Source organism: Somniosus microcephalus, chromosome 5 (assembly GCF_052327205.1).
Source record: "Somniosus microcephalus isolate GS21.2 chromosome 5, FLI_Smic_1.0, whole genome shotgun sequence".
Lineage (NCBI taxonomy): Eukaryota > Metazoa > Chordata > Chondrichthyes > Squaliformes > Somniosidae > Somniosus > Somniosus microcephalus.
Genome location: NC_140991.1, coordinates 15,153,889 through 15,163,676, shown reverse-complemented (window position 1 = coordinate 15,163,676; position 9,788 = coordinate 15,153,889). Strand labels below are relative to the sequence as shown.

General features: G+C 52.1%; 1 pseudogene; it reads right to left on the bottom strand.

The window, feature by feature from the left end:
* Window positions 1-1,614: 1,614 nt before the first annotated feature.
* Window positions 1,615-9,147, bottom strand: LOC147116906 (uncharacterized; annotated as a pseudogene).
* Window positions 9,148-9,788: the final 641 nt, after the last annotated feature.

Genomic DNA, 9,788 nt, shown 5'->3' with positions numbered 1-9,788 from the left:
AAGTCGAGGAAGGGAATGGAAGAGTCAGAGATGGACCATGTGAAGGTGAGGGAAGGGTGGAAATTGGAGGCAAAGTGAATGAAATTGTCTGGTTCGGGGTGAGAGCAGGAAACGGCACCGATACAGTCATCAATGTATTGGAAAAAGAGGTGAGGGAGGGGACCTGAGTAGGACTGGAACAAAGATTGTTCCACATAGCCCACGAAAAGGCAGGCATAGCTAGGACCCATGCGGGTACCCATAGCAACACCTTTGATTTGGAGGAAATGAGTGGAGTTAAAGGAGAAGTTGTTCAATGTGAGAACAAGTTCAGCCAGGCGGAGGGGGTGGTGGTGGCTCTGCGCTGCGATGGCTGGGTGGGTGGGCCGCTCATGTGGCAGAAGCAGCACAGACTGTCACTTGGAGTTTATTTTTTCTTGCTGTTTTTTCTTGAATCTTCCAGAAGCCTTTCAAGCAACCTCTTAGGTTACCAGCCTATCACCTCTGAGCTTCTGGAGCCACTGCCCAGTTGTCTGAATTCGGGAGGAAGCTGCTGGTAGTGTGTTAGCGACATTGATTTCTTCCATTATGGCTCGTGAGGAGTCTGGTCCTCCCAGTGTGACAGGCCGTTGAGAAGAGGGCTGATCGGGTGTGGGAAATGGAATGGTGTGCAGGGAGACCACTGTCTGGTCAAGGTGCTCAGAGCGATCACGGTCAGATCTGGTGACGTGATGCCGATGTCCTTATGATCCTCGGTGCAGTGCACAGAGTCACCAAAGGCAGCAGGGACAGTGGGGCTGGCTTCATCCAAAGCCACAGCTTGCAAAGTCTGCGATACATTGGCCCTGAAATTAGGATCGGGAGCTTGCCGCGCGTGCAAGCCCCCGATGTGCACTTACCCGGCGCGCTGGCATTTCAATCCTGGCCTGCATTGCATTTCCTCTCACTGGCCTGCTTGAGGTCCTGCCGCGCTGTGCGTGCGTGACCCAGCGGCGTACTTAGTGCGATGAGCCGGCTGGGATCACGTGAGCACAGGGCAACCAATGGGAGGTTGCAAAAGTTCATTCATGAGTTTGACAGTAAGAGCTGTCAAACTCATGAAAACTCCTGGCCCCAAAACACTACTTAAACTTGAAAGAAAATTTAAAAAAACATTGCACTACTTAAATGAACGATAAATAACTGTAAAAAACTATTTTAAACAATCCTTTTAAAATTTGAAAAAAATTATTATATAAAAAATCGGGGCTAAAACTAAACTTACCTTACTGTAAATTCTTTAAAAATAATAAACCTGTGGAAAAAAAAATTATAAATTGTATTAATAGATCACTTACCTGTAAAACAAAGTACTTACGTGTGGTTTTTCAATGCATAAAAACCGGAGGCCTTTACACATGCGCAACTCTCTTTAAAAAATAAATAAATAAAGGAAATCCAAGTCGCACGCGCTGCCTGTGTAGTCACACACGTTCAGCCTCTTAACCCCTTGGGTCAGAGGAGAGGAAATGCCGGTTTTCCCCGCATGCGCTGTGCATGCTGAAAACCGGCAATTCCTCCGGGCACACGCGTGAGTACCCCGTCCGTACTCACGCGTTGGGAGAGGAATTACTGGGCCATTGCTTGGCCCAGCGCTTACATCAAGACATCCCACCTCCTCTCCCAGTCCTTGCTGCCACTTGTGAATCTTTCCTCCGCTCTTGGCAGGAAAACCTCTGTTCCACTGCTGGTCAAGATGAATTTCAGCCGATGTGTGATGTCTGCAGCTGGTGAGGGCTGTGGCTGGGCGTCGGTGACGACAACTCCCACAGACACGTCTAGTTCATGGATGACCGTTAATGGCCGTCTGGGGAAAGTCTCCCAGGTGCAAAGCTAAATGCACAACGACGGCGTGTTTCCAGGGCAACAAATGCTGAAGCCAGAAGGTGCGGCTGCAGGTAGCTAGGCCGTCATGTGTCTGCAGGGTGGACTCCTCGTCACCAGAAGTCACACTGACTGTGTCAACTTCCTGCCTGCAGGTTACAGTGATTTTACCGCATCTGCGTAATTGGTGAGCTCTGCATACAAGGATTGTGGACCTGCTCGTTTAACTGGGCATTCAATAACTCGTGTTATTCCCAAAAGTGAGAAAGGTACTTTGGGGATGTGCAAGCCACATCTCCTCCTGTGGAACCCAGTTAATGAACTCATACTCCGACAGGACTGGGTGAAGCCGCCCAAACCTATCTACACACCTGGTCAGTTTTGCCTCGGCCTACATGAACCATCTCTCAGCAGCTGTCAAATAATTGTTGCTTTCTAGGATGGTCCAATGTGCAGCTGTAGTTCTTCCTCCTTGCGTTCAATGTGACCTTTGAACTGGCAGAGTAACACCTAGCCAGCTGGGGGCTGCATCTTGAATGCGTTGATCTCGTTAATGTCCTTGTCCATGATTGCAGTCCTAATATTGGAACGAACACGCCCACGGTTTCATCCAGTGATACGCTTATCAATTACTTCATAAAAGGTGATGAGTCGAAGAAGAGATGATGAGTCGAAAGAAGAGATGAATAAGGCTTTTATTAGCTAAGAAGAGACCATGCTTCTTCGTGAGTGACTGAACAAGTCTGAACGAAACCCACACAGTGGTGGGTGGAGTCAGCTGAGGCATGCCTCCATACACAGCGCCACCCAGAGGTGGCAATATACAATACAGTGGTTTACCACATTCACCCCTTGTTTAATGTGAAGTCCGGCGGGGTGAAGGGTACTACAAGTTAAGTCTATCAGGAGGCCTTGTCTGACGTCCTGATCGTCGTGGTGGCGGCGGTGGTGTTGCAGCATCCGACGTCGGGTCTGGTGTCTGGGTGGTTGGCGAAGATTCCTGGGGCTTTGGCATGCCGTCTGCAGGGGTTGGGTTGGGAGGGGTGGTGGGGGATAACAGTGGTAAGGGGGATAACGGTGGTAAGGGGGATAACGGTGGTAATTCAGGGGTACCCGAGGGTGCGAGATCTCGTATGGAGACCGTGTCCTCCCGCCCGTCTGGGTATGTCACCCAGGCATACTGGGGGTTGGCATGTAGGAGGTGCACCCGCTCGACCAGGGGGTCCGTTTTATGCGTCCTCACGTGCCTCCGCAGTAGGACGGGCCCAGGAGAAGTCAACCATGCCGGTAGCGAGGTTCCCGATGTAGACTTCCGGGGGAAAACGAACATTTTCTCATGAGGGGTCGCATTAGTGGCAGTACAAAGCAGTGACCGAATGGAGTGAAGCGCTGCAGGGAGGACCTCCTGCCAGCGGGAGGTCGGAAGGCCCTTAGATTTTAGTGCTAAGAGGACTGCCTTCCAAACCGTCGCGTTCTCCCTTTCCACCTGGCCGTTCCCCCGGGGGTTGTAACTGGTGGTCCTGCTCGTGGCGATACCTCTTGTTAGCAGGTACTGCCGAAGTTCGTCGCTCATGAACGATGAGCCCCTGTCGCTATGTATATAGCTGGGGAACCCGAACAGAGCGAAGATGTCATTCAGACACTTGATGACCGTGGTACTGGTCATGTCTGGGCAAGGGATGGCAAAGGGGAAACGGGAGTACTCATCAACTATGTTGAGGAAGTACATATTGCGGTCAGCGGAGGGGAGGGGCCCTTTAAAATCGACGCTCAGGCGTTCGAAGGGGCGGGTGGCCTTGATCAGGCTTGCTCTGTCCGGCCTATAGAAGTGCGGTTTGCACTCGGCGCAGATTTGGCAGCTCTTGGTCATGGTCCTGACCTCCTCGATGGAGTAGGGCAGGTTACGGGATTTGATAAAATGGAAAAACCTGGTGACCCCCGGGTGGCAGAGGTCATTGTGGAGGGACTGCAGCCTATCACTCTGCGCGTTGGCGCATGTACCACGTGATAGGGCATCTGGGGGCTCATTGAGTTTCCCTGGCCGATACAAGATATCATAATTGTAGGTGGAGAGTTCGATTCTCCACCTCAAGATCTTGTCGTTCTTGATTTTACCCCTCTGCTTATTATTAAACATAAAAGCTACTGAACGCTGGTCAGTGAGCAGGGTAAATCGTTTCCCGGCCAGGTAATGCCTCCAGTGACGCACCGCTTCTACAATAGCCTGGGCCTCCTTTTCGACGGAGGAGTGTCTCGTCTCGGGGCCCTGGAGGGTCCTTGAGAAAAAGGCCACGGGTCTGCCCGCCTGGTTAAGGGTCGCGGCTAGGGCGAAGTCGGAGGCATCGCTCTCCACTTGGAAGGGGATGGACTCATCCACCGCGTGCATTGCGGCCTTCGCGATATCGTTCTTGATAAGAGTGAAGGCTGCACACGCCTCTGGTGTCAGGGGGAAGGAGGTGGCTTTGATGAGGGGCCTGGCTTTGTCTGCATAGAGGGGCACCCACTGGGCGTAGTAGGAGAAAAACCCCAGGCATCTCTTCAGTGCTTTTTGGCAGTGGGGAAGGGGTAGCTCCATTAGGGGACGCATTCTGTCGGGGTCGGGCCCGATGACTCCGTTCTCCACCACGCAGCCGAGGATGGCCAGGCGCTTGGTGTGAAACATACATTTTTCCTTATTGTACGTTAGGTTCAGCCGTTGGGCCGTACGGAGGAAATTTGCTAGATTAACGTCGTGGTCCTGCTGGTCGTGGCCGCAGATGGTGACGTTATCCAAATAGGGGAAGGTTGCCCGCAGCGCGTTCTGGTCAACCATTCGGTCCATCTCCCTTTGGAAGACCGAAACCCCGTTGGTGACGCCGAAGGGGACCCTAAGGAAGTGGTAGAGGCGGCCGTTTGCCTCGAAGGCAGTATACTGGCGGTCCTCATGGCGGATGGGCAGCTGGTGGTACGCTGACTTAAGGTCGATGGTGGAGAATACTTTGTATTGCGCAATCTGATTGACCATATCAGATATGCGAGGGAGGGGGTACGCGTCCAGCTGGGTGTACCGGTTTATGGTTTGGCTGTAGTCGATTACCATGCGGCGTTTTGCAGTGGTTTTAACGACTACAACCTGGGCTCGCCAGGGGCTAGTGCTACCTTCGATAATGCCCTCCTTCAAGAGCCGCTCCACCTCAGAGCTGATAAAAGCTCTGTCCCCGGCACTGTACCGCCTGCTTTTGGTAGCGATGGGTTTACAGTCGCGGGTGAGGTTAGCGAACAGGGGAGGGGGGGGGACTTTTAATGTGGAAAGGCTGCAGGTGGTTTGCAGCGGGCGATTTAAAAGTTGTTGGTTGCAGACTGTGAGTGGGGGGAGGGGTCCACCGTATGCTAGTGTGACACTCTTAAGGTGGCACTGAAAATCCAACCCTAGCAGGACGGCAGCGCAAAGATGGGGCAGGACTAGCAGTTTAAATTTTTGATATTCAGTGCCCCCTACTGACAGGGTCACCACACAGTAGCCGCTGATGTCCATTGACTGGGACTTGGACGCCATAGAAATGCGATGGTGCGTTGGCAGAATCGTGAGGGAGTGGCTACGTACCGTGTCGGGGTGGACGAAACTCTCTGTGCTCCCGCTGTCGATCAGGCAACTGGTGGCGCGGCCGTTTACCGCGATATCCATCATGGAGCTGGATAGATGGTGAGGGTGGCCTTGATCCAGCGTCACGGAGGCCAGTATGTGGCTTAGTGAGTCACTATAGTCATCCGCCGAGACGGTGGTCGGTTCCGGTGACGAAATGGCGGTTGAGTGCGTTGGATACGATGGCGGCGGATGCCATGCGGCCGGGGGTACACAAAATGGCGGATAAGATGGCTGCTCCCACGGCCCGCACGCTGCGCTGCTGGCTGGCTTCCCCTTGCAGGCGTTAGCGTAATGGCCTTTCTTCCCGCAGCCCGAGCAGGTAGCTGTCTTAGCTGGGCAGTGCGCTCTGGGATGTTTTAACTGGCCACAGAAATAGCATTTTTGGGCCTGGTTACTGGGCATCGAAGCAGTTCTTACCGGAGGCTGCTGTCTCGGTTGGGTCGCTGCAGCGGTTGGTGCCGGGGGCGGCGGTCCCGTGTCCCACGGTTTCGATTGCCATGTCTCGGCGCCGTTACGGGGGTATGCCTCGAGGTTTCGGTGGGCCTCCTCTAACGAGAGCGCAAGGGCAATGGCCGTCTTCAGGTCGGGTTCCTTGCTTTCTAGCAGTCTCTGCCGGGTGTGGTCTGACTGGAGGCCCCTGACGAAGGCATCACAGGCGAGTCCCTGCGCGTGCTCCACAGCCGTTACCGCTTTACAATCGCAGTCTCTGCAGAGTGCCAGTAGCGCCCGTGCAAATGCCCCTACCGATTCTCCCGGTTGCTGCCTGCGGGATCCCAAGAGGTGTCGGGCGTAAATTGTGTTCACTGGGCGCGTATATTGCCCTTTTAGTAGCTCGAGGGCCGCCACGTACGTATTAGAGTCCCGGATTAGCATATATACTTGATGGCTCACCTGGGCGGTCAAAATTTTCAGTTTGTGATCCTCCTCTGTAACCTGTGAGATTGCGAGGAAGGATTCAAAGCAGCTCAGCCAGTGTTCAAACTTGGCTGATGCACCCACATCTTGAGGGTCGAGGTCCAGGCGTGGTGGTCTGAGGGCTCTCAGCAATGTCTGCTGTATCCGTTGCTGTTGTTGCTCCTCAGGTGTCGCCATTTAACTTTTAGCTAATAAAATTGATACGCTTATCAATTACTTCATAAAAGGTGATGAGTCGAAGAAGAGATGATGAGTCGAAAGAAGAGATGAATAAGGCTTTTATTAGCTAAGAAGAGACCATGCTTCTTCGTGAGTGACTGAACAAGTCTGAACGAAACCCACACAGTGGTGGGTGGAGTCAGCTGAGGCATGCCTCCATACACAGCGCCACCCAGAGGTGGCAATATACAATACAGTGGTTTACCACATCCAGCATCTCAGCTGTCCCGTTCTTCACCGTGGCAGAGAACACAGCCCTGCCTCTGCACCATAACCTGATGCTGAGGATAGCCGTACTGGTTAATCTGGCACGTCCCATCAGTAAACACCAGCTCTGGAATGGCCTCCAGACGGAACTTGAATGCAATGCACTGGATGTCCTCGGTTGCAGGCCAGCATATGCCGTGGCCCCGCTCCGTTCACTCTGTGGCAGCGTATCGGAGCACACTCATACTGTCATCACTTGCTTGGAGTCGCCGCTTTATATTTCTAATGTCCTGTAGGGTTATTCCCTTGTTGAATTGCTGCTGAATAAAAATCCTTCAGCTGCTTGTTCCGGGTGGCAGCTTGACCAACTCCTCCACACTCCGGCAACTCAACCTGGCTGGACTGTCGTCTCCTGACAAAGAAAGGTAAATATTCCGGACCCTGGCCGTGACGGGTAAGCACAAGCTGGTGCTCAGCCTATTCCTGGTCACGGCGTAGGTCAATGGGATCATGACCTCGCAGTCCATGGCGAGGTATCTGGGGGGAAAACAGTCACTGAGCTATCGGGGGGTTGGGTGATATTTTGGGTACAAGTTAGGTTGAGGGAGTTTTGTTGGTGTCGGGGAGTTGGCTGTGTTTCCTGTTGGGTGACAGGGTGGTGGTGTAGAATCACTGGTATCTAGTTTAATGTAATCCCTTGGTGATCTTCCTACAACTGCTTGGGCCTGTCGGCTTTGGTCTCCTGTAGATGAAGGTGTAATGTGTGGTTCTATGGTGGTAGCCATTGTGAGGTCCTTTCCTTCGTGACTTCTGTTTCTTCACAAACACTTTTTCATGGGATGAATTGTCCCCGTATCACACAGTGACATGCACTGCAGTAACTTCGCCCCTTCTCATCGTCGCCCCTTCGAGTTTTCATAATGATCCATCCAGGGTCTAAACCCTGGGTTCAGTTAATGCTTTCAACACATAACTGGTGGCCTCGTCAGTTACCTTCCTAACAACCTGGTTTGACTCTAGCGGTTTTTTTTAAAAGCAGGTAGACAACAATATAGACGAAGAAACAACTTGCATTTATATAGCACTTTTAATGTAGGGAAACAAAAATTGACACCGAATGAAAGGAAGAGGCAGTCGGACAGGTGACTTGGTCAAAGAAGTAGGTTTTCAGCACGTCTTGGAGGCGAGCGAGGCGGAGAGAATTCCAGAGCTTGGGACCTAGACGGCTGAAGGCACAGCCACCAATGGTGGAGCGAAGGAAGTGGGAGATGCACAAGAGGGCAGAGTTGGAGGTACAGAGAGTTCCTAGAATTGTAGGGCTGTTGGTTACAGAGATAGGGCGGGGTGGAGGACACAGAGGGATGTGACGACACGCATGAGATTTTAAAATCTAGCTGTTGGTGGACTGGGGCCAATGTTGGTCAGCGAGCATAGGGGTGTTGGGTATTACTTGACCCTGAGTACAAGTGCCCTGGGTGAGTGGAAACTGCTCGAGGCCTTTGTTCAATCTCAGCCAGTGTAAGATTCGGATCACCGATTACCCAAAGGGTCTTGGGAGTTGTAAGGCATTTTATTAAGGAGCGGCAGTTTAAGTTAAGTACAACACGCAATCAAGATAGACATAGTAGACATACGGCCGTGACCAGCAGCTGGTATTTGTCCCGATTGGACAGAAGGCTGGCGTGCGCGAACAGCTCCTCCCTTCCCTTTCACCGTCTGTGCTAAAAGCGCTTTTGATATCTCTTTTGCTCTCTCTTTAGGGATGGGTCTAGGGTAGATTATCAAAGATACAGTCAACAACCTTTCTAGCACACAAACAGCAGACAGCGAGTCTGGAAACAAGGTCACCGCCACGGTGCAGAGTGTTATAATATCCGCAGGGAACCAAGAACATCCGCAAATTCTAAGCGTCCATCCAGTTATTCTAACCCCAGTCTGAAGAGACTTTTTGTCTGAAATTATTTCTTCCAATTCACGATTTCTTACAACTCCCCACCTTGAGAAGGAAATATCCTTAGTGATTTCTCACAATCCTCTTTTTGGCTAATCGAGCTAGTTCTAAGTTATCAGCCCGCTGATATCATTCGTGCCCAGGGATGCTGGCTGGCATTGTAGGATACTTCCCACCACTCGTAGTCCCCTAATTTGCTTATTGCTTTCTCAACTAACTTTTATCCTTTCTCCCATAAGCCAATTTTCAATTTCTGTTGTTTTCTACTGAATCTCATTCTGTACTGATTACTGCCACTGGCAATCTGGGAGAGCAGGGTGAGTGTCTACTGAACCACCAGGGCCCACGCGGGGGTGACTGAGTCGAGTTTGTGATAGTCAATAGTCATCCGATAGTGACCCGGTTTTCTAACCGACCAATCTGGGGAGCTGGTCGCGAACATGCCTTTGTGAACAACACCTTGCTTTAGCTCCAAGGGAAGGGATCCTTGTATAGTTGTCTGTGTTGAATTATCAAAGCCCGATAAAACTTGGGGCATGCCCTTTGTCACCATCATTCACGATCTCCACCCCGATCCTACAGTGGACCCAGAGTCGACCAGCATTAGTTGTTGATGGCCTCCCGTGGTCATCGTGTTGGACAGGGGAAGCCCCCACGGGAGTCATAGCGGGGGCGACGGTGGAAATGAATCATTTCGCTGCTGTACCACGGAGACTGGTAGGGCTCTTTGACTGACATTGAGGGTGGCTGTGGCTGCCTCCATTTTCTCAAACCGCTGCTCGATTGGGTCGGGGCCTATCTGCCTTGGGGGATTGTAGCATTGGCGGGCATAGTGGCCTAGGCGGTGGCGGAGAGAGCAGCGCACCGAAGCACTTTTCCCTGGAGTTCCTGATGGCCCTGACTTTTGGTTAGGCAGTTGGCGGGTGTCCTAGGGATATTGGCAGGGGTCTGATCCCAAGCAGTCCTGGCATGGACGCGTATTTGGTCCCACTCGGTGTCTTTATAGACATAAATGGCCAGCGCATTACG